The 27,434-nt window shown below is 47.4% G+C and overlaps 1 protein-coding gene across 5 annotated transcripts in view; it reads left to right on the forward strand.

Annotated features, from left to right (window-relative positions):
- The window catches only part of AGAP1 (ArfGAP with GTPase domain, ankyrin repeat and PH domain 1), a 566,346-nt gene that overhangs the window by 501,413 nt on the left and 37,499 nt on the right, over positions 1–27,434 (forward strand). The window lies entirely within an intron of this gene.

Below are 27,434 nucleotides of genomic sequence, written 5' to 3' on the forward strand. Positions count from 1 at the left end.
CGTAACTTATGGTGGCTTCTCATTAACGTTAATTGTTACCCAGTGTAAACAACGCATTTATTTTGAGTCCATTCCGTTTCTCATGTTTCATTTACAGCAATTCTAAGCCATTTTTTAGTACACATGCATATTTAGTGTACCTAAGAGGTGGTAAAATGGCACGTTTTTTGAGAAAGCCTCTTTCACAGAGGCAGGATGGACCGTCCTGTCTCCACGGCTGTGCGGGGAGCTGGGGGGCATCCCAGCCTCTGAAGCAGGGGCACGGGATGGGCTCAGCCTTCGCTTCTCAGGTGTGTGCAGAGGTGAAGGGGGAGGAGAGGTCTCCCAGCATCAGCACGGGTCTGTTTTGCTGGGGCTCAGACAACAAGGAAACCCAGGTGTCCGTCTGTGGTCGGGCCACATGCGACGGGTAAGAAGTTGGTTTCTACCGCCAATACCATGGAAACTCGGTGGGCTTCATTTCATCAACACTAAAAACTGATTTGTGGTGCCCCCTTCGGTTCACTTGAGAGAATGAAGCTGGTGTCATTAACCCTGCCCTTCCTATTAGGTGCTCTGTGGGGAGGGGATGGGGGCGGGGGTGCAAGAAATGTGCACAAAGTACACCTGTTTAAAATCGAGCAGGTTGGCGCTGTGAGCTCTTATATATATATATGTTATATATATATATATATATATATATATATATATATATGTTATATATATATAAAACTTATATGTATATAAGTTATGCTGTGTAATATACATGCGGGCAGCTGTCTTACAGAGTGAAAAAAAGATACACTCCTACAGTGTTTTAATTTTGGTTTAACCCTAATATAGAAATCCGCAGGGTTGCCCACTAGGATCATTCTTAAAAGATTAATTCATGTTTTAATGTCTGTTTTTTCATACATATAGTTTCCTTGGGGGTATTTAGATCTGAAAAAGAAAAATGATTGGAAATCGGATTGAGTTTAACGTGCGAATGCAGAAAACATTAAAATAAGTTGGGAAAAAATTAACTTTATACATTTTACCGTTTGTGTGTAAAAGGACCATGTATACTATTGTTAATACATGAATTAGAAAAGTTTGGTTCTTTTCCCATCTATCACAATTAGAAACTATTTAGAATGATTACAAACAAAGACGTAGGTGAATTTTTTAACTGGGAAATATTATATAATAATTTCGTCTTCATAAGTGAAGATGGTGTATGTAAGGGTATTTTATCCTTCTAACTCGTACATTTGAATTAAGCTGTTGAGTATGTAACTTCCTCTTCTGTGTAGTGTTATACACATCGTATCTTTACATTTTAGAGACATCTGAGTCTCTCTTTCTCACAAGCGGAGTCACTGCTGTGAAATCCCCACAGTGAGGTGATGTGGTTACGTCGTCTTTCCAGTGGTAACTTTGGGGTTTCTAAGTTCTGTCCATCTCTAAGAAGATAAACATGTTTGAGAATTGAATATACCTTTGTGCTTTAGTAATTCTCCCAGGGAGTTTTATTTTTAGTTAAATTCAGCGAATATTCATTGAGTGCCTCCTCATAGAAAAGAAGTGATTGCTAGGTGGTGACCATAAGTCTGCGGTGATTGGTGAATGTTCTCGGGCAGCCGAGGATGCCAGGACTCGGTGGCGTTCATAGACGGGAGGGGTTTGTGATGCTCCAGGAGGTCCAGGAGAAATGTCATCTGAGCTGACTTTAAACTGTGCTGTGATCTCCAGGCCTAGGGGCGTGGGGAGTGTGTGTGCTGGAGGATGGGAGGGACCTACACATAAACGGGAACGTGGAAGCCTCAGGGCCCGTGGGGAGCTGGACCCCTGAGCACAGTGAGAAGTGGGGAAGGGCAAGGCCACAACAGAGCAAAGGCCTGGTGAGCCGGGCTGCTGTTTTAACAGCGACTCTCGGGGCTGGGCAGAGGGTGGGTTGTTGGATCTCTTTCTGTGTTCGTATACGTTCCACCTGTTCCCAGGAGGGCTAGAGGCAGCCAGCAGCATCCTAGGAAAGGATGGAGACAGGCAAGGAGGTCAGTTGGAAGGCTGTGGTCCTGGTGGAACATGGGCAAAGCCCCAGATACACTCAAAGACCGCTCAGTACAATTGTAAAACGACAATCCAGATCCCCACCTCCTTCACTACCTCCTGCAGTTTCCTCAAACAATTAAAATCCCAAAGTTTGGGCTGGAATGTCCACATGGAATTCAGTCTGCGGTGTGAGAATGGACATCTAGTCTGGTTCCTGGCTCTCCAAGACAAGGAAAGACACGCCCTCCACCCAGCCTGCCTCACTCTCTCTGCAGGACCTGGGATCGCTAGCACAGAGAGCCGGACGGTTCTCTAATGTGGCCCTCAGGTAATACTAAAAAGAAATATTTTAATAAAATTTTATCTCTATCTGAGGAAAAGCCAAGTGCAATATATCCAGTCTAATTCTTTGAAAAAGGGCCCAGCTGTTTTCCCGAGAAGCTCCATCCATTCTGTCTTGTTCAGAAGATTCATTCTGACAATGGAATATAATTAGAAATATGCCATATCTCCCCCAGCACACAGACACACACACAGACACACACACACACACACGCACTCAGGACCATGGAGAAGTAGAACACGACAGATCCTTCTCCAGAGAAACAACTGAAGCCACCTCGCATTGGTGTCACCCAAACAGGCTCCTCTGACCAGCCGTCTGCCCTAACTGCTTGCTGGGCCTTCACCCCTGATTAGGGCAGCTTTGGACGGCACGTAATTGGTTCCAGCGATTCTCAGCTGCCCTGAGAACTGCCGTTCAAACTTGAACAGCTTTGAGATCAATCGAAGCTGACGGCGGCAAAGCCGTATTGACTTCCCATTCCTAAACCGGGGAATCATTAGTCAAGAAAAGCATCTTTTAATTACTCCCAGGAAGAAAAAAAAAATCTTTTTGGATGGATGCTGCAACCACTGCCATTTTTTTCCAGTGCATTCGATATTAAATTTATTGTCTCAGGAGGGGAGAGGATGCCCTTCATCCCCCTCTGTAATGGAGGTTTAATTTGGAGAAAGGAGCCGGTAGAGAAGATCGATGCTATAACAATTAACTACCTCTGGGGTGGAATCAGAATCCCCCTCTAATTGCTATTGATACCATTTAAGCACACACTTAAAATATTGATTGTAAATGGGGCTGCTGAAGTAGGGGAGAAGCGGTAACAGAATGCACTAGGTGTTAGGGGCTTAAGGAGGCGCAGTTTGCTGTCGGCAGGACGGTCAGCATGTGAGCTGGCGTGTTGCATCTTAGAGTACGTTGTCCTGTGGAGTTGGACGCGGGGCCTGGAGCCACCAGGCAGGGCTCTGGTTCCAGCGTCAGGACACAGCTCGGAGGCAGAGATGTTAAAACAGTCACGTGCATGTTTCCGGAGTGCGTGAACGAATGGGTGAATGAGGGAAAGAGGAAACTGGTCAGCTTGGAATACACGTGTCGGGGGGGTGTTGCATCCTCAGGGCCTCAGAACTCCCCGTGTGTTTGTGAGTGAAATTCCCAGCACACGGTGAAGCCATCTCAAACAAACCTCTCTGTGCATCCTCTCACGCTCGGCCCCGCACTGGTGTTTTCGGGGCCAGTCTGCATCCCTTAAGGCAGGTCCTTCTTCTGGATTCTCATCCCCCTTTCGCTCAGAAGCTTTTTCGATTGACTGCAGGGAAAATAATTTCCCACCAGGACCAATCAGAGCTCTCTGGAACCGCATTCCTCCTAGCAGAGGCCGAACTCAGCTGGGCTGTGCGGCTTTCTCTCTTCATGTTCCACCTTTGTGTCTCCGAGTCGAGGGCTAGGGACCCAGGGACCAGTTGCTATTTGCATTTCAGGGCAGGTATCCTGTTTACAAGGTGGTTTGGGGCGTGCTGGTTTGGTCTAGGAAATCAAAGGAACCTGGAAGTAGAGAGCTGTGTTCTCCATTCCATGAAAGAGCCCTTGGGAGAAGCTCTAGGCCCAACTGAGATCACCCGTCACCTCTTTGATCCCACATGGAAGGGGACTGAGTTTGCTGATTTAGCGTATGTTCCCTTCCCTCTCTTAGCATCCTTTCTCTGGATTTCGTTATTTGTCAGTTCACCTGCGCCCCTAAACTCCCCTCTTGTGTTTAACCTCTAAAAAGATGTCACTTCAGGAGGAAGATTGGGGGCCGGACGTCAGAAATCTGCGTGGGAGAGACGGGCTGCTCACTTCCAGGCGGAGCGAGTCTGCCCGGTGATCCAAGTTCCGTGTCCTTTTGATTTCCGAGCGCCACTTTCATCTTATTTATGCACATGGAGATATTGATAAAGGGGAAATGTATCCAAACTGAAAATAATTGGATCCCCACCGCTAACTCTGAGATATTAAAAGCAGCACCACTTGGCCACGTCTCTGTCTCGTTAGGTTTGATCATAAGATCACAATATAGTAATCTCAGGCTCAAATTTCTGGCATAAAGATGCAGTGATCCAAATGTGGCCTCAGGGAACATGAGGGCCCACGCGGTCCCAGGATTGTCTCATCTTATTATTTTTCAACAGTTCTTGGCCCTGCTGAGGTCAGTGTTTTGTCTCTTTTGAGTGTTCCTCTATGCTTGACACCTTTTCCTATTTTCTTTCCTTAAAAAAAAAAAAGAAAAAATGGGCAGGGGGAGAAATAGGGGGAATAAAAAAAAAGGACTTTGCCGTGATGACCAGAACCCATCTGTAGTTGGGTGGCATCTGCTCCCCACATGTCACTTCCCTCATTAACAAGCAATTGAATTAATTAAATGCTACTCAGAACACGCATAACAAGCTACCGGCAGTGTCCAAATTAGCACTGATAATCAAGGATGATTTCCTTTATTATCCTGCTAAGTGGTGTGCAGACTCTGATCTCCCTGTCTGCCCTCATCTATTTACATACCCCCAGCTTCTGCCTTTGGAAGCGGAGGTTATCTTACCTAGTTAATTTGCCAGGATCACCGAGCATGGCGGATTGATGCCCTGCCGCCGCTGCCACTGCCACCGCTCGGCCCCCCTCCCCGCCTGCCCTCCCCCAGCCCCAGCCTTTGTATCTCAAGCTCACTGATAAATTAAAGGCCACCCCTGTGGTCTCTCAAGTGAGTAATAGAGGCAGAAATTTCATTTTGCAACTGGCTGATTTAATGATCCAAAGGGTAATTAATGGCCTGATTATCTTAATGTTAAATATGGCCGGCAGCAATTACTGTGACCTCCCGCTTGTCAAGGTCCGGGCTGTGCTCTTCTTTCAATTAAGTTCTCTGGGGCTTAATGGTATGAATAAACTCCTGGTTCTATCATCCCGGACGGACGCAGAGGGTTCAGGGAGCTGGGGGCTCGTTTGGAGTTTTAATCAGCCTGTCTTCGACTCTGGCGATCAGAGTTAACAGTTATAACAAGGACAGCCTCACTTTCTTCTTCCCCGTGCAGGACCCCGTCTCCACCTCCCCTCCATCCACCCTTTTGTGTGGTTGTTGTTGTTTTATTTTATTTATTTTCTCTTACATATTTCCACGCTCGGAGGGAGAATTCTGTTTGCAGAGGGAGCCGCCGTGCTCCATGAGGCTCGTCTCTTCCAATATAAATTATCATGTGAGCGCTGTGGTTTTTCTGTTTGACAGGCTTAATTAATTGGCAGGAGCCCCCGAAAATGACAGTGCCACTAATTGCAACTCAGAGTGCATTTCTGTCATCGTGGCGCGCCTGTCAGCGGGCATGCCCTGGCCCCAGCCGCCAGAGCGGGGCCCACCCTCCCGGCCTCGGGTCCAAGCGGGGGCAGCGTCCTGAGTGAGCGGGGACAGTGGCAGGCTCCGAGGAGCCCTGGGTTTGCAGGCACGCCGTCCGCGTGCAGGAGCGACATTTACTGCCAATAAAGTTCACACGGCCGCGGCTCTGCAAACCCAGCAGCGGCTCGGGGACCTCGGATTTGACTTAAGATATTTTAGGGACTTCTCGGAGTAGGCCGACCTGGAATCAGACCCCGAGAGCCGTAACTCAGCCACCTTCCTTGACCGGATGGTCCTCGTTAGCACGTTGCTAAATATGCTTGGGTTTACCCGAGCTCTGCACCCAGATCAGAAATATTCCACTATCAATATTAAGTCAGTTAGGGAAATGTACAAATGAGCCGTGCATTAACACTGCCTCAGAAATAATACCTGTAGATTACGGTTGACAACAGATAGAGCAGTTCCCCTGGTACACTGCAGGCAGGGAGCGTGGAGGGAATCTGTGCATCGGCAGTGCTCTCCGATGAAGCTCTCAGGATAGACTAGCCCTAATTATAAGAAAGGCGGATCTAACAAGATTCTCCGTAAGGTTAAGTAAAATGCAATCCGCGTTTTGCAGCATAACTGTTCCTTCCAGTTGCCTTTGAAGAAGACGGATGAAATAGTGCTGTTGGTTTATTACGTCTTCCTGCCACACACAAACCTGTCTTTTATTTGATCCTGCAGGAAACCAAATGTGGGAGCCAGCTTTGCGACCAGAGAGCTGTCTTGGGTTGAAAACCCCTCTCATTTACTCTCTGAAATGTAGCCATGGAGACAATCAAGGAATTTTTTATTGTTAAGAATTTTTATTATCATTGGCAGCTGAAAAATGCGAGTCATCTGCCCGTCAGTTTCTCGTAGGTGCCCTGACCACTTCTGAGCCCGCGTCCGTAGATGAAGCAATGTAATGTGGAGGCGAACGGTTAGACTTGAATTCTACATCATGGGAGCCCTTCTAAACAGGGGCCTATAAATACTCTAAAACAACTGCCTCTGTTTTGATTCCTCCAAAAGTAGAGCATTTTCCAGAAGGTCATTTCTCTCAGTGGTGTTTTGATCATTTTGCACCAGAAACCTTCTCTCTTCTGAGGAGGGTCCTGCTTTCTTCTTCCTAACAATGAAGAACAGGCAGAAGCGAACCAACCTGGGTCCAGAGCTCACAGTGTACTGGGTGCTTTTTCTTAGGACGGAGCCATCCTGCGACATGGGATGACCCCCGTTTCCCATGTGAGAAGATCGTGGGGTCAGGGTCCTGGAGTCACCTGTCGAGGTTTGCCCGGGACTAAGGGGCGGATCACCTGAACCCAGGACCTGACTCCTGACACTCTGCTCTGGTCCTTCTGCTGCTCCCGTCCTTTTTCTGCTCAGCGTCCTGTGGCCACATCCCATAGTCAATTGTGGCATCTAGAGGTACCACTGTGTTTACCAGTATACATTCCCTCTCCTCCCCTTGGCCCCAGCTCATACTCCTACCAGCCATTAGTGTGTCGGTGTTTATATATTATTAGTGTGAATTTATTATGTATAATAGCATAACTACAATGTCTTTCCACTTATAAAATCTAGTAGCCTCGTTCATGGTAACTTAAAGATAATAAAGCATCGTTCATTTTGCATTTATACAGCAAGCCTGATCATGATCAGTCATGATTCTAAAGTCTTAATTTTCTGCAGTCAGTGCTAATCCTTAGAGCTTCTCTGGAAAACAGTGCTGAGACCTAAATATACAGATCAGCCAACGTAATCACACGGTTCGAGCCCCAGCTTTTCATGTAACCACATCCTCCTCCTGCCCGAACCTCCTTCTGTTCACGTCCCTGACCCAACACTGTCTGTTGAAAACATTTAGCTTGTATTTCCAAAAGCTTCACAATCGTATTTATTATCTGCATGATGAAATACGGAGCCAGGCCAGAGGATTTCTAGTCCTGGTTTCATAGCCAGCATCTTCTGTGATTTTGATTTTTAAAAACCAGGGCATTTTCTCATTTGTAAGATGAAACTAGTCATTAGTCCACCCATTTAATCATGTAGATTTAATGCTAAAAGAAAATACTATTTATGAAGTTTCCTGGGCTCTTTATCTGGAAAACTCAATCAGCTTTGTGCCTGGGTCCTGCATGCTGGCGGTGAGAGAGGCAAGTGGCCTGTGTGCTCTCAGATGCTGGGGAGGGTCTGCTGATGTGGCATATGTGGCCCGGGTTTATTTTTGCTTTGTAGAGTGGTTTATTGCAGCGTCAGCAAGGCACGTTCTTGGACTCCATTCCAAGTGTATCCCTGTGGTGGGGCCCAAGGATGTGTTTTAACTCTCTAGGTGATTCTTACGCATATTAAAGTTTGAGAAGCAGTGGTCTACACCAAGCAGTATACACAAATGCCCACAACCCACCTGGAGTCCCTCTCCCTGTCTTAGCCCAAGTCCCTGGACTTTATTCCTCATTTCTTAAGACCCAGGTGTCTGTCCTCTTTCTTTACCATACTCTACATCCAATATGCCATCTCAAAGGTGCTACAACCCACAGAGAACAATCTCTGTGTCTGCCCCCATTACAAGAAGATTATATACTGTGATCAAATGTCATTTTCCCCAGGAATGCAAGGTTAGTTCAACCCACAAAAATCTGTCAAAGTAATATACCACATTAATAGAATAAAGGACAAATGCTACACACTCATTTCAAGAGATGCAGAAAATACATTTGACAGAATTCAATACCCCTTCATGATACAAACACATAGCAAAGTAGGAATAAAAAGACACTTCCTCAACCTAATAAAGGGTGTCTATGAAAAACCCACAGCTAACATCAAACTTAATGATAAAGTACTGAAAGCTCCCCACTTAAGATCAGGAACAAGACAAGGACAGCCACTGTCACCACTTTTCTTCATCATTGAAGTTCGAGCCAGAGAATTAGGCAAGAGAAAGAAACCAAAGGCATTCAGATTAGAAAGGAAGAAGGTGAAATTATATTTGCAGATGATGTGATCTTATATGTAGAAAATCTAAAGGAATTCAAAGTAAACTATTAGAGCTAATAAAGGACCTCAGGAATATGCAAAATTCAGTTGTACTTCTATACGTGAGAAGTGGACAGTTCCATTTAGAATATTAATATACTCAAGAATAAAGTCAACCTATATACTGAAAACTACAAAGCATCTTTGAGAGAAATTAAAGAAGACCTGAATAATTGGCAAGACATCCATGTTCATGGATTAGAAGACTTAATGTTGCTAAGATAGCACTCCCCAAATGATGTATAGATTCAGCACAATCCCTTGCAGAATTACAGATGCTTTTTTTTTGCGTATATGGACAAGCTGATCCTACAGTTTATATGGAAATTCACAAGACCTTCAGATAGGCAAAACAATCTTGAAAAGGAATAACGAAGCTGGAGCACTCGTATATCCTGATTTCAGAACTTACTACAAAACTACAATAATCCAAGACTGTGATATTGGCATAAGAATAGACATATAGATTGGTGGTATAGAATTGAAAGTCTTGAAATAAGCTCGTCCCTCTATGGTTAATTGATTTTCAACAATTCATTGGGGAAAGAGTAGTCTTTCAACAGGTGGCGCTGAGACAACTAGATATCCACATACAAAAGAATGAAGCTTAGACCCCGTCTCCTGCCGTATACAAAAACTAACTCCAAATGAGTCAAAGACCTAAGTGTAAAAACTAAAACTATAAAACTTTTAGAAGAAAAGAGATAAAATAGATAAATTGGATTTCATCAAAATTAAAAATTTTAGTGCTTCAAAGGACAATATCAAGAAGTTGAAAACAGAGAATGAGTGAAAATATTTGAAAACCATATATCGAATAAGAGTCTAATATGCAGAATGTATAAAGAATGTGTACAGTTCAGCAACGGAAGACAAGTAACTCAGTTTTAAAACGCGCAAAGAATGGGAATAGACATTTCTCTAAAGAAGATATACAGATACCCAATAAGCACATGAAAGGATGCCAGACATCATTACCGATTAGGGAAATGCAAGTCAAACCGCACTGAGATACTACTGCATACTCACTAAGACGGCCACAGTAAAAAAGAAGGTCAGTGGCAGGTGTTGGTGGGCATGTACAGAAATATGAACCCTCGTGTACTGCTGGTGGGAATGTTAAATGACGCAGCCACTTTGGAAAACAGTCTAGCAGTTCCTCCAGAAGTTAAACATAGACTCACCGTATGACCGAGCAGTTCCTCTCCTATGTATATACCTAAGAGAAATGAAAACACGTGTCCATGCCAAAACTTGTACATGAGTGTTCACAGCAGCATTATTCATAATAGCCAAAAAGTGAAATCAAACCAAATGTCCATCAAACGATGGATATACACCAACTATGCTTCAATAAAATAAAAATAAAAATTTTAATGATGAATGGGTAAACAAAAGATGGTACATCCATACAATGGAATGTTATTCAGATACAAAAAACAATAAAGTACCATACGTGCTGCAACTTGGATGAACCTTGCAAACATTACACTAAGTGAAAGGAGCCAGACACAGAAGACCACGTATTGTATTATTCCATTTATATGGAGTGGCCAGAGTAGGCAGATCCGTAGAGATGGAAGGTAGATTAGTGATTGCCAGGGGCTGGGGGATGAGGGGCAGTGGTGTCCAGGGAGTGACTGCTTAAAGGGTACAAGTTTTTTGGGGGGGAGGTAATGAAAATTGTCTGCATTTCCATGATGGCGATGGCTCTACAATCTTGTAAATAAACTAAAAGTCCACCAAAGCATACACATTTACAGCATGAATTGTAGGAAATGTGAAAAAGTATATGAATTGTGTCAATTTTTTTAAAGAAGAAGGAATTTCCAAGGAGCACAGATGGGGCAGGGCATTCCACAAAGAGGGAACATTCTGGGCATAGAGGCAGAAACACACGAGGGTGGCTGAAGCCCGGATGGTGGGGGAAGGTCGGCCTGGCCAGCATGTCTGCCCCTCATCTGGCTGGGGGAGCTGCAGGAGGGGGTCGTCCAGCATAGGGCTCTGAGCAGGATTTGCACTACTGCCAAAACCCCCTGCACTTGGGGGGGGCAGACCAAAGGATGGTGAGGCCAGGTAGAAAGAGGTGCCTCATGTCCAGGTGAATTAGTGAGTTGGAATCAGTGATAATCAGGGATATGAGGGCCTTCCAGAGCCTTGAGAGGCCAGGCATGTCACAGCCATTGGCTCCTGGAATCCACAGGACAAACCGATGTCTTTCCCCCCTTTAATAGACAAGGAAACTGGCCTGAGAAGCTCAGCCTGTGAATGCAGGAACCAGAATCCAACCCGGGTCCTGCCAGCTGCACAGCCCTTCCTCAGGAGGCATTTGGACCAAAGGGATCTCGGGGACATAACATCATCAGGGCTCACCCCAGCTGGGGGCCTGGGGAAGGACAGGCATCCAAGGGGATACTTAGTTTTCTTTCTTGGGCCAGTGGGTGGATGGCGAGGCCTTTAAATGACAGGCAGAACAAACAAAAGGTGATTTCAGCTGTAAAATCCTGGCAGTTTGATTTCGTGTTAATAAAGGTGGACATTGCACCCGTTTATGCTCTGTGGCTTTGAGGAGGTGGTCAAGCATGGCCGAGGCCCAGCCTTGCCTGTCCAGTCGTGGCTTTGGAGCAGGGTCTCTGGGCTTCAGGGCGTACCCTCCCAAGCCAGCAGGACAAAGCAAGCTTCTCCCAGCTTCAGAGTCCCGATTTCTCCAAGAAATTGCTTGAGGCCCTGGAGCGTGGGAACAGCAGCGGCGGCAGCACTAAAGCTTCAAATAATTAAATGTCATTTGTAACTGATACAAAATTTCATCCACCTGGGGTCCGGAAGATAAACATTACCTGGAGTGCACATCACTCATCTCTAATGTGCGCGGTCTTATACAAATGACCCTTGAGGACGAACACATAACCATGGTGACTTAGCTGTGACTTTCTCCTCAAGGACCTCCACGTGCTGCCCCATGTGTTTTCACACTGGTCCTCACGATCTTAGTGAAATTAGGAGATGTCTGTGTTTTAGATCAGAGAAGAGGACCCCAGACAGGGAAGGTGCCTCCTATAATCTCACACAGTGCCTGAGAGCAGGCTGAACTTAGCTCACACGGGTCACCTGGAGGCACCAAAGAGAAGTCGACTGCATGGCTTGTGAGCCTGGAATTCTGTCCGCAAATGACCACGGTCCTTGTGCCAGCCCTTCTCAACCCTCTGGTGGTTTTCAGCCCAGGAAGCATTTGGAAGTGACCAAGGTGGGGGCAGGGTATGACTGTCATTTAGTCCTAGGGGCCTGAGATCCTGAAGCCCCAGACAGTCCTACAAAAGGGAGAATTGCTTTGCCCAGAATGCCAGTAGCACCCCTGCTACGGAGCAAGGAAGAGACGACCCAAAACAGCCCTCACCTCCTGAGATCATTAGCGTCTTTTAAGGAACTTGTGCAAAGGCCTCTAAGAATCCAGTCACTTTCCCCGGAGTTTTCTCCTGGGGGTGTGGAATGGATAAATCAAGGAAGACGAATACGTTCTCATTCTAGAATGTCAGACTCCACCTTTCCAGATGCGTTAAATGAAAATAAGAATAATGACCTATTTGTAGAGTTTCAGAGGAACCATAATAGAGGCTCAATAAATACTTGAGAGCTTGTTTGTTTGTTTGTTTGTTTGTTTGTTTGCGGTACGCGGGCCTCTCACTGTTGTGGCCTCTCCCGTTGCGGAGCACAGGCTCCGGACGCGCAGGCTCAGCGGCCATGGCTCACGGGCCCAGCCGCTCCACGGCACGTGGGATCTTCCCGGACCGGGGCACGAACCCATGTCCCCTGCATCGGCAGGCGGACTCTCAACCACTGCGCCACCAGGGAAGCCTGAGAGCTTGTATTTTTAATTATTTGTTTCCCGAAACTAATGTTGGGGCTATGCCGCATGGCAGATAAAAGGGAAGTGAAAGTAAGTGGCCAGCCAAAGGTTCCGTGCAGTGTCCGTCCAGTGGACGACTCCACACACAAAACAGAGCTGACGTCAGTACTTAGAGATTATGACACGACATCACAGTTAAAAGATGGATGCACAGCTCCGTACGGCTGTGTGCAACCCAGACTCACTTAACAGGCGGAAGACCGTCTGGAGAACTGTCGGGCGTAGGGCATCCTAGCACTGTTTACAGAAGCAGTGTCCCTGGGACAGAGGAGGTAAAAGTAGGATTCCGATCCCATCGAGGCTGCTCTAATCCAGTGGGGACAGCAGAAAATTACCTGTGATTTTAAAATTCTCAATCCTTCTGTTACAGTTGTGTCTGTGGCCAGTTTTGGTTTCTAATGACCAGGTTTCTTCTTGACAAAGCATGTGTGAGATGTTTTTAATCCCCTGGGATCAACCCCGTTCTCCACAGTGGAACAAGAACCGGTGTCCGTGCCACGTGGGGGGGGGCACCTGGATGTAATTTCATCAGCAGTCCTGACAGAGGAGACCTCCACCCTATCAGGAGAGGACGCCTTTATCCCTAGACTCTGACGTCACAGAGCGGAGTGCCCTTTCCGCGTGAAGTCAGTGTGGAGGGGAGATGAGTCTCTGTGATGGGGAGGTAGTGGTGAAGGATTAGAATGCAATCCTCGTTATGTTTAGGAACCTATTTCCAAGATGGCCAAGAGCCCAGAAGCGGTGAGGAGAGACACGTCCGATGCAGGAGCTCCTGGGACGCTCTGTGACACCTGTGAGGTCCTGCGGTCAGAAGAGTTAAAACGCCCCCAGTTGGGCCCACGTGTTCGGTGATGACCATGAATGCGTGGTGATCCACGCAGGCCGCTGCCTCTTACGTGGTCGTGGGGCTTATGAGAGGCCTTTCCAGCTAGAGATCTTATGGCCCAAAGCAAGGTGACCTTGGCCTCTCACACCCATCACACTAAAGCCATCAAGGCCAGAGACAAGCTGAGTCCCCAACGCCCGGGGTGGCAGGAGCGCATCCCTAGCAGATGGGAAGAGGCTGGTGTTCTCCATGCTCCCTGCAAAGCACAAACTCCAGGATGGACGTGGCCCCTCGGTGCTGCAGAGACCAAATGTGCCAGCTCATCCGCTGCCTGCCCGCTTCTGGCAGCACCGGGGGCGGGCCGGCCGGCCCCTCCAGCGCTGGCCCACACATGAATTATAGCAGCCCGTGGCATCCTAACGGCCCCGAGCGCAGCCGCTGGGTTCTTACGCGGCATCCAGATCTTTAAGTCTCCAGGAGCCCCTTGGAAAGCTGCAGTTGTTGTCCCCGTGTTATAGCTGAGGACACAGAGGTCACACAGCAGGTACTTGGTGACAGGGAGTTTGTCCCCGAAGCCCACACTCTGAGCCTCGGTGCTTTGCTGCTGGGCTGTTGTGGGGTCGGTGACCAAAGGGAACTGCATGTGACACTGGACAACAGTGAGACACAGTACAGCTGCCATCGGGCTCAGCAGGACGCAGGATGACCAGGTGGCAGTGTGTCTGTGCCTGTCCCCCCGCCGCCTCCCATCCATATCAGCTTGGGGCGGGGCCTCAGCCTCTCCCACGCCCACCCCCTGCCATGTGGCACGTTGTCCTCTTTCAGCTGCTTGGGGACCGTGATGCCCTCTGAACATGGTGGAGAATGGTGGCCAGAAACACGACAGCCAACATTTTTAGTTTATTGTTCAGGCTCAGCAAACACCGAGGGACCACTGGTCAGTCTCCTTAATCTCCATCTTGATACACTGAGTTCTGATTTCCCCAGATGCGTGTTGGTCATACCCACCTTCCTCCTCGAGGTGAGGAGTCACTAGTCGGCTTTGTCAGGTTTGTAGCCTGCCTGTGCCTTGGACTCCATGTCTGTTTTGGGAGAGGAGAGTCCTCTGAGCACTTGGTATGAGGAAAGAGCCGGAAAGGGAGGCATTTTGTGGTGCTTACTGGAGATATTGATCTCGCTTAGGCTTGTAACCCAGGCGCGGAAGGTTTTCTTCCTGACAGCAGCCTCCTTACTTGGAAAAAATCTCCTGGTGAGCAGGTGACTTGGGAGCGAGCCCGCTGGACAGAGGCAGGGAGACAGGCAGAGGGAAAGCCCGGAGGCTGGTTCATGATCCTGGAGAGGCTCCTGGAAGATGATGAGCAAACTCCCAGGCCCCAAGCAGTACTGTTGCTGTCACTTAAGGAACACCCATTCCTAATCAGGTTAGTCTCCTAAAGTATCTGGAGGTCAGGAAAGGTGCTTTCGGAAGTTTATTTTAAAGATAAACCAAGATAAGCATAATGACTTTTCTTGTCCGTCGTCCGTCTGTGGTGGACGCTTCAGACAGCAGCTCTCGGGAGAGGACGAAGGCAGGAGCTCTGGAAATGGCCCAAGCTGGGTTCTGGTCTTCGCTCTGCCCCCAGCAGCAAGTTAGCAGACCATGGCCAGGCCTCAGTCTTGTCATCTGTAAACTGGGAGCAGTAGTGCCTGCTTCCTGAGATGCTTGCGCGTTCAGATGAGAAGATGCAAGGGAAGCCCACAGAGGCGCTGACTCATCTTCCTGCTGCAGCAGGGGCGGAGGCCGAGATGAGGGCCGACCAGGCGCCTGCCTCCGTCCTTCCAGCCCCGCTTCTCTGCGTGCCTTGCTCCTGACTCCAGCCTCTGACCTGGTCACTTGAAAGATGGAAGGTGTGTCCTACTTTCCCCCGGGTGTGAGTCTAGTCCACCTCATTGTCCGGAGCACTCTTGGACCCTGTCTCCCCACACACCGGGCAGAGTGGAGGCATTGGGAGGTGGGACCTGGGGGAGGTGGGCCCCTCCGGTGGCCCAGCAGCACCTCTCACCTGCCCCGCAGCGCCCGACGGGGGCAGAGCGGGACCGGGAGGGGTGGCGGCTCCCAGGTCATCGTCCGAGCTCCAGGGGAGGCACGAGGGCCCAGGTGTGGATGGAGCGGGTAGAGGAGGGTTGTTCTAGGACAAGGTGAAGGCCAAGCCTCGCTCCAGAGTCATTTTCTGCCCTCTTTAACCTGCAGCCACGTTGTCAAATGAGCCACATCTGCTAAGAGATGAGTCTCAAGGTCTGACGGTCACCCAGGATTAACTCCCTGCCTTTCTCCCTGAGACTCTCCGGGGAGGTAGCCTGGGGCCTTGCAGAGCCATGGGAGGGGCACATGCAGATGAGGAGGCTGCTGGCTGGGGGGCTGCCAGGATGCTCTCCCCAGGGCATTGGGGAACTGGAGCAGGTGGTGCTGCACCGGGTGCTAAGGGGTGTGGTCTGCGGCCACCGGATGGCACAGCTGTCCTTGCCACTGTGCTGGCACAGAACCTGACCTCTGGGCCTCGCCTGCCCTCCTCTATAAATGCTACTATGCAGCTTCCCGAACCTACCAAGGTCCCTCCAGACACTGACTAGTACCCTCACCTAAAACCTACTAAGCCAGATAAAGCCAGCCGTGTTCATCCAGTGCATCCCTCTAAGTGGGCAAAGAACGTGATGTAGGAAACAAGGACTGTGGGCAGAGAGTCAAGCCCCAGGGAGGAGGCAAGGGACTTAGATCCTCCCCTGGCCACAGAGCAGGTGGAGGGAAGAAGGGGAACCCAGCGGGCGGCCTTGCCTCAGCAGCAGCTTCTCAAGTCTGATTTTCTACAGACAGAAATCAGGCGGTTCATCTCCTAGAGGTGGATGCACTCCGGTGAGACGGACGTGAACATCCGACTTTATCATGGCTTCCTGAAATCTCCCTGGTTTCAACACAAGTTTGAAAAGGACTCTGTCCCTGACGTTTGCACACGTGGTTTGGAAATTGTGGTGCAGGGGGAGGCTGAATGACTTATTCAAGGGCAAGGAACACAGCCACTGGCTTTGAGCTAGGAGCCTGCGGTTCCCTGTGTGTCGCTCACCCCATTGTCGCGCCTGCTCGGTCCCCTGCACCCACCGGTCGAGCCTTATTTCTGAAACACACTCCCCCCTGCCGCTGGGTTTCATCTGGCTGTGAAGCAGTCATCAAAGGATGGTCCCCTAAACGATCTGTTCACAGGCAGCCTGGAAAGCTTTGCTGACATGTTGCTAACACTCTGTCGGGCTCTCTGCAGAGCAGGGATGGTGTTTGGCCAGCCCGCCGACACTTGGGTGATTATCGAAAGGAGCCCCACGGGGGCCAGAGTACGTAAAACAGGAACAACACTTTTCATGTGCATATTTACAGTGAAATCCTGTTTCCCAAGGCTAGGGAGTGGGGTCCAGTTGTTGCCGGAACAGCCCATCTCCCTGGTCCTTTTAAAAAGGGGGATCTTTTGACAGTTGCCACATGCTGAGTCCCAGAGTCCTGTGATGGCCAGCTGGGCGGTTGTTTAATGAGGGACCGAGGACCAACGTTCCAGCACTGGCTTTAGTGTGGCCTTCCCCAGCCCTAGTGCTGTCCATCAAACTCCTCATCTGCTGGGACACTCCTTTGGTCACCGAAGGCAAACTTGTGGGTCACCGTGGCTTTTCCCCAGGGTGCTTCTGCTGATATTTGATGGAGTAGCTATCTCGTGGTCGGGATGACCCCACGTCGGTGTGTGTCCAGTGATGTCAGCGTCACTGCTCGTGACCTTGGTGACTGTGCTTCCCAGTGTGACTTGCCCGTGCATCCTGCAAAACCCTGCTCCCCTGGCCTGACTCCTGGTCCACACTGTCTTTCCCTGTCATCACAGGGCCACCCTTCCCAAGCTCAGGAAAGGCCACTCACTTTGCAGATCCGTTTACTAAAGCACAGACTGCAGGATGCTTTGGCTTGCAGGACGCCCTGAATGTGCAAGGCCCATACCAGTCACTTGAATATCTTATTCTCAGTCCAAGTATGGACAAAAGACTCATTCAAAGTGTCCTTTTGAGATTGTTGAGATGAAGCATGAAATCTCACAATTATTGGATGATTTAGTAAGGCGGGAGGGGTCATTTTTAAATATTTATATCAAGGTGTATTCTGCGTACAGTGCATTGCACATCTGAGGGAGCCAAGAGTTCTAGCAGCTTTGACAACCACGTGCACGTGTGTAACCCACACCCCTGTTGGTGTATTTCTCTTACCCCGGGAGGTGGCCTCGTACCCCTTCCAGTTAATCTCTCTGTTAAGCAATGGTCATGGATTTGCTCTCTATCAGGACAAGATTAGTTTTGCCTTTTCTAGAAATTTATATAAATAGCATTATGGGGTATGTACTGTTTTTGTGGCTGACATCTATCCCTCAAAAAAATGTATTGAAAAGGATTGGGGTTCTATCAGTGTTATTTTTTTTTTGCACGCTTTATTCTTTCAAAGGCATATCTGAAATATAGTTTCTCATCAATGGTGGTTTTTAATTTTTTTTTAATTTTTTAATCACTAAGAGCACAGTACCATGTCAGATGCATGTATCAAGCTTCGTACGTGTCCAGGTGGGTCTGGTTCCGAAGCTGAGGTTCAAGTTCAGGCCCAGGTTCAACTGACCAGGGTCAAATCTTAGTTTGCCACTGACTTGCTGTGTATCCTGGGCTGTTTGACCTCTCTGTTTGACCTCAGTTACCCCATCTGCGAAGTAGGGATAATTGTAGTACCTGCCTCGTAGCATGATTTTGAGGATTGAATGAGCAGTATGTGTGGCACCGTACTGAGTACCTAATCTTCTAAATAAAGGTCTGAGTTCTAGATAAATGTCATCTATAGTTTTTCTAAGGAAAAATCACCGAGCGTTTAACGGGGAAAAATTTCTACAAGTTCACGTACTTTAGGGTCAAGTTCAACAAGCTCATGTAAAAATTACAGTGTACACACGTCATATTGACTACAAGGTCCTAAATCAAATGAGTGATCAGAGAATGTCATCAGTATCGGTAGTAATACTTGTACTGTGCCAACCCCTTTGGGACAAACAGGAAGGATGTTTCTGGAAAGACAATTCAATTATTTTCTTACGATGTAGTGTAAAATAATATACGTTACTATGGGCTAAATTCTGTGGCCAAGACTATGAGTGGCACATATCTGAAGAAGAAAATGAAGTGATATTTCTCCTTTGATTCTGGGCAAGCAGGCTTATCTCTTAGACATCTTTTGCATCCTTTACAACCTTCGTGTTTTGTACATACAAAGCGAGACTCAGGAATCCCAAGTGGTTTTCATGTGTGGTCACAGAAGCCAAAGAGCAGTGACCATCCCTGGGGTATTTTACACCGTGTTCCGAGTCACAGCCACTGGACTTTCAAGGTCAGCCATCGGTCTTCTGCTAGCTGGTCTGGCAAAGAGAAGGGCATGTAGTGTACGTTCCTATAAAATGGAGTGACTCTTACTGGCGTCAGATAATTAGCTGCCAATCAGTGTGCAACATCTGATGGGTAAAAAAGATAGTTATGTTTCCGAAAATAGTGATGCTTCGTGTTGGCCAGGGTTTCGTGGAAGTGTGCCCTCAGCCCCTCCCTCCCCCTGCCAACACTGCCAGTAAGAGTAAATATTGGGAAAACCTTCCTGGAAAGAACATGGCATGAAAAACGACATCTTTAAAAGGACAGCTTTTTTTTTTTTTTAATTGAGGTACCATTGGCTTATAACATTATATAAGTTTCAAGTATACCACATTGTATTTCATTTTTCTTAACCATTTTTTATTGAAATATAGTTAATTTACAATGTTGTGCTAGTTTCAGGTGTACAGCAGAGTGATTCCGGTTTTTTATATATACTTTTTCAGATTCTTTTCCATTGTAGGTTATTACAAGATATTGAATATAGTTCCCTGTGCTATACAGTAGGTCATTTGTTTATTTTATATATAGTAATATGTATCTGTTAATCCCAAACTCGTAATTTATCTGACATTATATTTTGAATTCTGTGCACACTACAGCGTGTTTGACACTGAAAGTTTCCATCCATCACCGAACAGTTGACTCCCTTTACCTGTTTCACCTCCTCCCGCTTCTTCCCCTCTGGTAACCATTACTCTGTTCTCTGTATCTACATGTTTGGCTTGGTTTGGTTGGTTTGGTTTCTTCTTTTCCTTTATATATTCCACATGTGAGTGAAATCCTATAGTATTTGTCTTTCTCAATCTGATTTATTTCACTTAGCATAGTACCCTCAAGGTCCATTCATGTTGTTTCAGGTGGCAAGATTTCATCTTTTCTATGGCGAAGTCATAATCCATTGTGTGTGTGTGTTTGTGTGTGTGTGTATTTATAACATCTTCTTTATCCATTTATTCATCAGTGGGCACTTAGGTTGCTTCCATACCTTGGCTATGGTAAATAATGCTGCAGTGAACATAGGGGTACATATATCTTTTCGAATTAGTATTTTTGTATTCTTTGTATAAATACCCAGAAGTATTCAGTAGAATAGCTGAATCATATGGTAGTTCTATTCTTAGTTTTTTGAGGAATCTCCATACTGTTTTCCAGAGAGGCTATACCAGTTTACATTCCCACCAACTGTGTATGAGTGTTCCCTTTTCTCCACATCCCTGCCAACATTTGTTATTTCTTGCCTGTTTCATGATAGCCATTCTAACAGGTGTTAGGTGATAGCTTACTATGGTTTTGATTTGCATTTACCTAGTAATTAGTGATGTTGAACATTGTTTTCATATACCTGTTGGCCAACCGTGTGTCTTCTTTGGAAAAATGTCTATTCAGCTCCTGTGCCCTTTTTAAAATCAGGTTGTTTGGTTTTGTTGTTGTTGTTGAGTTGTATGATTTCTTTATATATTTGGGGTATTAACCCCTTATCAGCTATATGATTTGCAAATATCTTCTCCCATTTGGTAAGCTGTCTTGTTTTGTGGATGGTTTCCTTTGCTGAGCAGGTTTTTATTTTCTTATTATTTATTTATTTTTTAAATTTATGGCTGTGTTGGGTCTTCGTTTCTGTGCGTGGGCTTTCTCTAGTTGCGGTGAGCGGTGGCCAACTCTTCATCGCGGTGCGCGGGCCTCTCACTGTCGCAGACTCTCTCGTGGCAGAGCACAAGCTCCAGACGTGCAGGCTCAGTAGTTGTGGCTCACGGGCCTAGTTGCTCCGCGGCCTGTGGGATCTTCCCAGACCAGGGCTCGAACCCATGTCCCCTGCATTGGCAGGCAGATTCTCAACCACTGCGCCACCAGGGAAGCCCCTGAGCAGGTTTTTAGTTTGATGTGGTCCCATTTGTTTATTTTTGCTTTTGTTTCCCTTGCCTGGGGAGACATATCCAGAAAGATATCGCTAAGACTGATGTCAAAGAATATACTACCCATGTTTTCTTCCAGGAATTTTATGGTTTCAGGTCTTACATTCAAGTCTTCAATCCATTTTGCATTGATTTTTGTATATGGTGTGAGATAGTGGTCTAGTTTAATTCTTTTGCATCTGGCTGTCCAGTTTTCTCAACACCATTTATTGAATGAAGAGAATAGCCTTCCTCCACTGTATGTTCTTTGCTCCTTTTCGTAAATTAATTGTCCATATAAGTTTAGGTTTATTTCTGGGCTCTCAATTCTTTTCTATTGATCTGTGTGTCTTATTTCTGCCAATACCATGCTATTGATTACTATGGCTGTGTAATATAATTTGAAATCAGGGAGTGTGATACCTCCAGTTTTGTCCTCTTTTCTCAGTATTGCTTTGGCTATTTGGGGTCTTTTGTGGTTCCATGTAAGTTTTAGGATTCTTTGTTCTAATTCTGTGAAAAATGTCATTGGGATTTTGATAGAGATTGCATTGTCTTTAGATTGCTTTAAGTAATATGGACACTAACAATATTAATTCTTCCAATCCATGAGCACGGAATATCTTTCCATTTCTTTGTGCTTTCTTTAGTTTCTTTCAACAGTGTCTTACAGTTTTCAGTGTACATGTTTTCACCTCCTTGGTTAAATTTATTCCTAGGTATTTTATTATTTTTGTTACAATTGTAAATAGGATTGTTTTCTAAATTTCTCTTTCTGCTAGTTCATTGTTAGTGTATAGAAATGCAGATATTTTTGTATATTGATTTTGTACCCTGCAACTTACTGTATTCATTTATTATTTCTCATAGTTTTTTTTTTTGTGGAGTCTTCAGGGCTTTCTATATATAAAATCATGTCATCCCCAAATAGTGACGGTTTCATTTCTTCCTTTCTGTTTTGAATGCCTTTTATTTCTTTTTCTTGCCTAATTGCTCTGGCTAGGACTTCCAATACTAACTTGAATAAGAATGGTGAGAAAAGGGCTTCCCTGGTGGTGCAGTGGTTGAGAGTCTGCCTGCCAATGCAGGGGACACGGGTTTGTGCCCCGGTCCAGGAAGATCCCACATGCTACAGAGAAGCTAGGCCCATGAGCCATGGCCGCTGAGCCTGCGCGTCCGGAGCCTGTGCTCCGCAACGGGAGAGGCCACAACAGTGAGAGGCCCGCGTACCGCAAAAAAAAAGAAAAAAAAGAATGGTGAGAATGGACATCCTTGTCTTGTTCCTGATCTTAGAGAGATAGCTTTGAGTTTTTCACCATTGAGTATGATGTTAGCTGTGGATTTGTCATACATGGGCTTTCTTATGTTGCGATACATTCCTTCTATACTTATTTTATCATAAAACGGTGTTGAGTTTTGTCACATGTTTTTCTGCATCTATTGAGAGGATCATAGGATTTCTATCCTTCATTTTGTTAATGTGGCACATCACACTGATTGGTGAGGATTTTGCACCTATACTTATCAGAGATATTGGCCTGTAATTTTCTTTTTGTGTATTGTTTTTGTCTGGTTTTGGTATCAGGTAATATTGGCCTCCTAAAATGAGTTAGGAAGCATCCTCTTCAATATTTTGGAAGAGTTTGAAAAGAATAGGCATTAAGTCTTCTTTGAATGTTTGGTAGAATTCACATGTGAAGCTGAGAGGACATGCTTTTTGACCCAGCAGTTCTTCTCCTAACAGTTATCCTTAAAAACTGAAGGCTGGGCTTCCCTGGTGGCGCAATGGTTGAGAGCCCGCCTGCCGATGCAGGGGACATGGGTTCGTGCACCGGTCCGGGAGGATCCCACATGCCGCGGAGCAGCTGGGCCCATGAGCCATGGCCGCTGAGCCTGCGCGTCCGGAGCCTGTGCTCCGCAACGGGAGAGGCCACAACAGGGAGAGGCCCGCGTACCTCAAAAAACAAAAAAAAACTGAAGGCTGTGTGAAAAGATTTCATTGCAAAAAGCACTCACTGAATTGTTGTTCATAATAGTCAAAAATTTTTAAGTAAAGCATCAATCCAAAATAGATGATCAAATAAATCGTATTTTCTTTAGTATATGAATAATGTATCTATTTACAAAATATTAAATGTATAGGTGATTACAGTATATAGTATATACAGTGAAATATTTTGAAACCTCTAAAAATGATGCAGCTGAAAATGCAGTAACCCAGAGAGGGGGTCACAGTATATTAAGTTAAAAGCATCTTATAAATTAGAATGTACCCCAAATTGTTATTTTTTATTTTCTGGGGGATAGGGTTTTGACTTACTTATTGCTTATCTTTACTTTCTAATTTTCTACCATTTTAAAATCGTGGTTAGATTTTTTATACAATGTCTATGAGATTGAAACCTTTGAAGGAGCAGGTTGTGTTCTTGGTGTGAATGGCATGCACGTGACTGTGCTTTTCACACAGAGTGAGACTGGCAGATGGTGCCACCCGAAGGGCACCCTTGTCTGCACCCTGGTACCCGCTGCCTGTGGCCCTGTGCTAAAAGCACTGAAGTTGGAGGAGGCATAGTACTCGGACTTGAGCCGCACAGCCTTAAAACAAGCCCTCCCCAGGCCTCAGTTTCCTCTTTTGTAAGAGGACCTGGTGGTTCTCTTTTTCTTCCCTGAGGCTGGATTGCCAGGGGAGGCGGTGGGCCTGGTAGTTAGGACCAGCATCCTATACTGGAGTATAATTGCTTTACGGTGTTGTGCTAGCTTCTGCTGTATAACAGAGTGAATCAGCTATATGCATACGTATATCCCCATATCCTCTCCCTCTTGCCTCTCCCTCCCACCCTCCTTATCCCACCTCTCTAGGTGGTCGCAAAGCACCGAGCTGATCTCCCTGTGCCATGCTAAGATCATTGACTTTTAACAGCTTAGTGAGGCCGATTGGGCTTATTTCTCTGGAAGAGATTAATTAAAGGTGAGAGTTTTAATAAAAGAAGAAAAAGGTGACGAGGAATGCAGGGGGGAGGGGTTGTTTCCTAACTTTGCCTTGGAGTCTCTATGCTGCCCCTCCTTTTCCAGAGGCCTCTCAAAACCCTTGGCAGCCTCCTCTGCAGAGCAGGTTGGGATGCTCCAGCTGTGCATGGCTGCCACACCAAGGGGGAGTTTCTCTCAGCTTTAAAAGCCAAGCCGCATTTTGGAATTATCCAGTGGTTGAGAATTGTCCACAGGTGCCAGTGCTCATGGTCACAGTGGTTTCCTTCAAACGGCTGTCCCTGCCCACCTCCAGGAGCACATTGAACACAGGCCCGCAGGAGAGAGGAGCCTCACCTAACCTGGCCTTTTCTCTTGCATTGCTCAGAAAACAGCTTCTTCTCTTTGAGAGCAGTCTCACATTTTCTCCTCAAATTTCCCACCCATCCTCACCGCTGTCTACATCAGCACTGTCCAGAAGTATAATGTGGTCCACGTATATCATTTTAAACTTTCTAGGGAATTCCCTGGTGATCCAGTGGTTAGGACTACATGCTTTCACTGCCAAGGGCACGGGTTCAATCCCAGGTGGGGGAACTGAGATCACACAAGCTGTGCACTGCAGCCAAAAACAAACAAAATAATTTAAAAGTTCCCAAGATGTTTTAAAAAAAAACATTCTATTAGCCGCATCTTAAAGAGTCAAAAGAGCCTGGGAAGTAATTTTAAAGATACGATGAATTCACCCATTATCTCTAAATTGTTATTTCAACATCGTAATCAATATCTAAAAGTATTAATGAGGGCTTCCCTGGTGGTGCAGTGGTTGAGAGTCCGCCTGCCGATACAGGGGACGCGGGTTCGTGCCCTGGTCCGGGAAGATCCCACATGCCGCAGAGCGGCTGGGCCCGTGAGCCATGGCCGCTGAGCCTGCGTGTCCAGAGCCTGTGCTCCACAATGGGAGAGGCCACAACAGTGAGAGGCCCGTGTACTGCAAAAAAAAAAAAAAAGTATTAATGAGATAGATACATTCTTCTTTGATACTAAGACTTTGAAACCTGGTCTCTTGTTTCACACAGCCCACCTTCGTTCAGACTTGCCCAATTCAGGCGTCCTGTGGTCCTATGTGGCCAGTGGCCACCATTTTCAAGCTTATGGGTCTGGACATCTCATCAGAACAGAGGTGGTGTTTGCCCTCTAGACTTGTAAAACAGCGATGGGGTGGGATGTCAGATTATGACGCTCTTGGTTTTATAAGTTAGTCTCCTGCAAAGATCTTACTGGGATACTCACATGTAAATGTCTTACTTACAAAATAACCTGTGAATGGTTATTAAGTAACCGGTCTCAATTCCAGGGTCCGTCACAGCAAGGAAGGCACTTAGTCTTTTGGAACTTGTCTTTCTTCATCAGCAGGTGGAGCAGATAATGCTTTTTTTATCTGGGCCACAAACGTGGCTTTCCCTCACAATCACCTGCGGGCCTTTTCATGGCCCCGACTACACGTGAGATCCGCTGGGGGTCTGCGGCCTCTCTCCAGGCCCCTGGAACCAGACTCTGCCAGTCAAGCCTGGACACTGGCATTTTATAAAGCCCCACCCGCTCCTCCCAGGTGTTAAACTGTGTGTCGCAGGTCAGGAACCCCTGCTCTGTGTGCTGGGGCCTTACCTAGAGCGAGGCTCTCACCTGGGGCTGATTCTGCCCCTCAGGGGGACGTACATTTATTTATTTATTTTTAAACATCTTTAATTGGAGTATAATTGCTTTACAATGGTGTGTTATTTTCTGCTGTATAACAAAGTGAATCAGCTGTACGTATACATATATCCCCATATCCCCTCCCTCTTGCCTCTCCCTCCCACCCTCCCTATCCCACCCCTCTAGGTGGTCACAAAGCACCAAGCTGATCTCCCTGTGCTATGCGGCTGCTTCCCACTAGCTATCTATTCTACGTTTGGTAGTGTATATATGTCCATGCCACTCTCTCACTTGGTCCCAGCTTCCCCTTCCCCCTTCCCGTGTCCTCAAGTCTCGGGGGACATTTAGCAACGTCTGGAGACATTTGAGGTTGTCTTAACCTGGGGTGGGGGGATGTTACTGGCATCCAGTGGGTAGAGGCCAGGGATGCTGTTGCACAGCCTACGCTGCACAGACAGCCCTCACAGCGAAGAATTGTCCAGACCAAGATGTCATTGTGCCAAAGTTAAGGAACTCTCTCTAAAGCAGTGGTTCTCAGGCTGGGCAGGCATCGGCATCACCTGCAGCGCTTGTTAGAGCCCAGATGGCTGGGCCCCAGCCCCCGAGTTTCTGACTCGAGGGGCCTGTGATAGGCCAGGGGAATCCTGACAAGCTCCCAGGTGAGGCCGGGGCTGCTGCTCTGGGACCGCCTCAGCATCCGCTGTTCCTTAGAGCCACTTAAAACTGCCGGCGCCAGCCTGCCCCCAGAGCTCACGATTGGATGCAGGTGAGGTTGGGCTTAGAGGCATTTCAGAAGTCCCCCGAGTGGCTGGAGCACGGAGCAGGGTGCAGAAGCTCTGGCTGACACCCACCGATTCAGGGTGGTGGTGGGGGGGAGCAAAGAGTCCACGGCCAGAAGGAAGCTGCGCACGTGACTCACGAGGCCACACCTGGCCGAGAAACAGCGAGGAAGTGCCTGGAACCCTGTGGAGATGGGCCTCTCGGGGCCTCGGGAGAGAAGTCGGCCTGCACCTTGGCGAGCAGGCCAAGCGGGTAAAGATGAGAGAACAAAGCTTAGAGACTGGCTCTGGTTTCTCTGCTTGTCCCCATCGGGTCCTCCCGGGCTTTGCCACTTGCTTTTGTCGGTCGCAGCAGTCCAGTGCCGTGTTACAGAGAAATCTGCCTGGCTCCCCCGCACTCGCCAGCTGTGCAACTTTGGGCAAGTCCTTCAGCCTCTCGGGACCTTGGTGTCCTTGCCGGTACCCTGGAGGCGAGAATGTGTGCTTCGTGTGTCTGACCTGAGCTCCAGAAGTGTGTAAAGCTTCTCCAGGGACAGCCCCCCAGCCCGGTCAGTAAATGATGTGCAGCATCTCGTCTTGCTGTGCCCAAATCCCCCTGGATTTCTCCCTCATCCTTGTTTTGGCAAAATGCCTTACATCTTGAACATCTTCCCAAGGCCTAGGGTCCTCTCTCACCCCCTGGACCTGGACTGGTTCCCTGGACCCCCCAGCGGGATCTTCAGGCGTGAACGGCCCATCCCCAAGCCTTGTGAGCATAGTCTGTGTCTCAGGCTAAAATGAGACCTTGTATGTCAAGGCCACCTGCCTGAACTTGAAGTTGTGTGGCTTCACCTCTCCTGCCCGGCAGAGCTTTCCTCCTTCGGCCGGGTTGCCCCCGACCACCATCTGCTTCATGCCCCAGTCCTTTCCTCAAACGCTGACCTGCAGCCCCAAGACTGGCCGGGGGGTGCACGTATCTGCAGACTCATTTCCAGACGAATCAGAGCTGCCAGCTTCCAGAACTAACTCGGGGCTGTACTCGGTGAGGGCAGGAGGCTGTGGGGAAGGCTGTGACCTTCTCCAGGAGCAGACAGCCCCTGACTTTTTTTTTTTTTTGCGGTACGCAGGCCTCTCACTGTTGTGGCCTCTCCC

This window comes from Mesoplodon bidens (genome assembly GCF_964165515.1).
Source record: "Mesoplodon bidens genome assembly, chromosome: 8".
NCBI classification, from domain to species: domain Eukaryota; kingdom Metazoa; phylum Chordata; class Mammalia; order Artiodactyla; family Ziphiidae; genus Mesoplodon; species Mesoplodon bidens.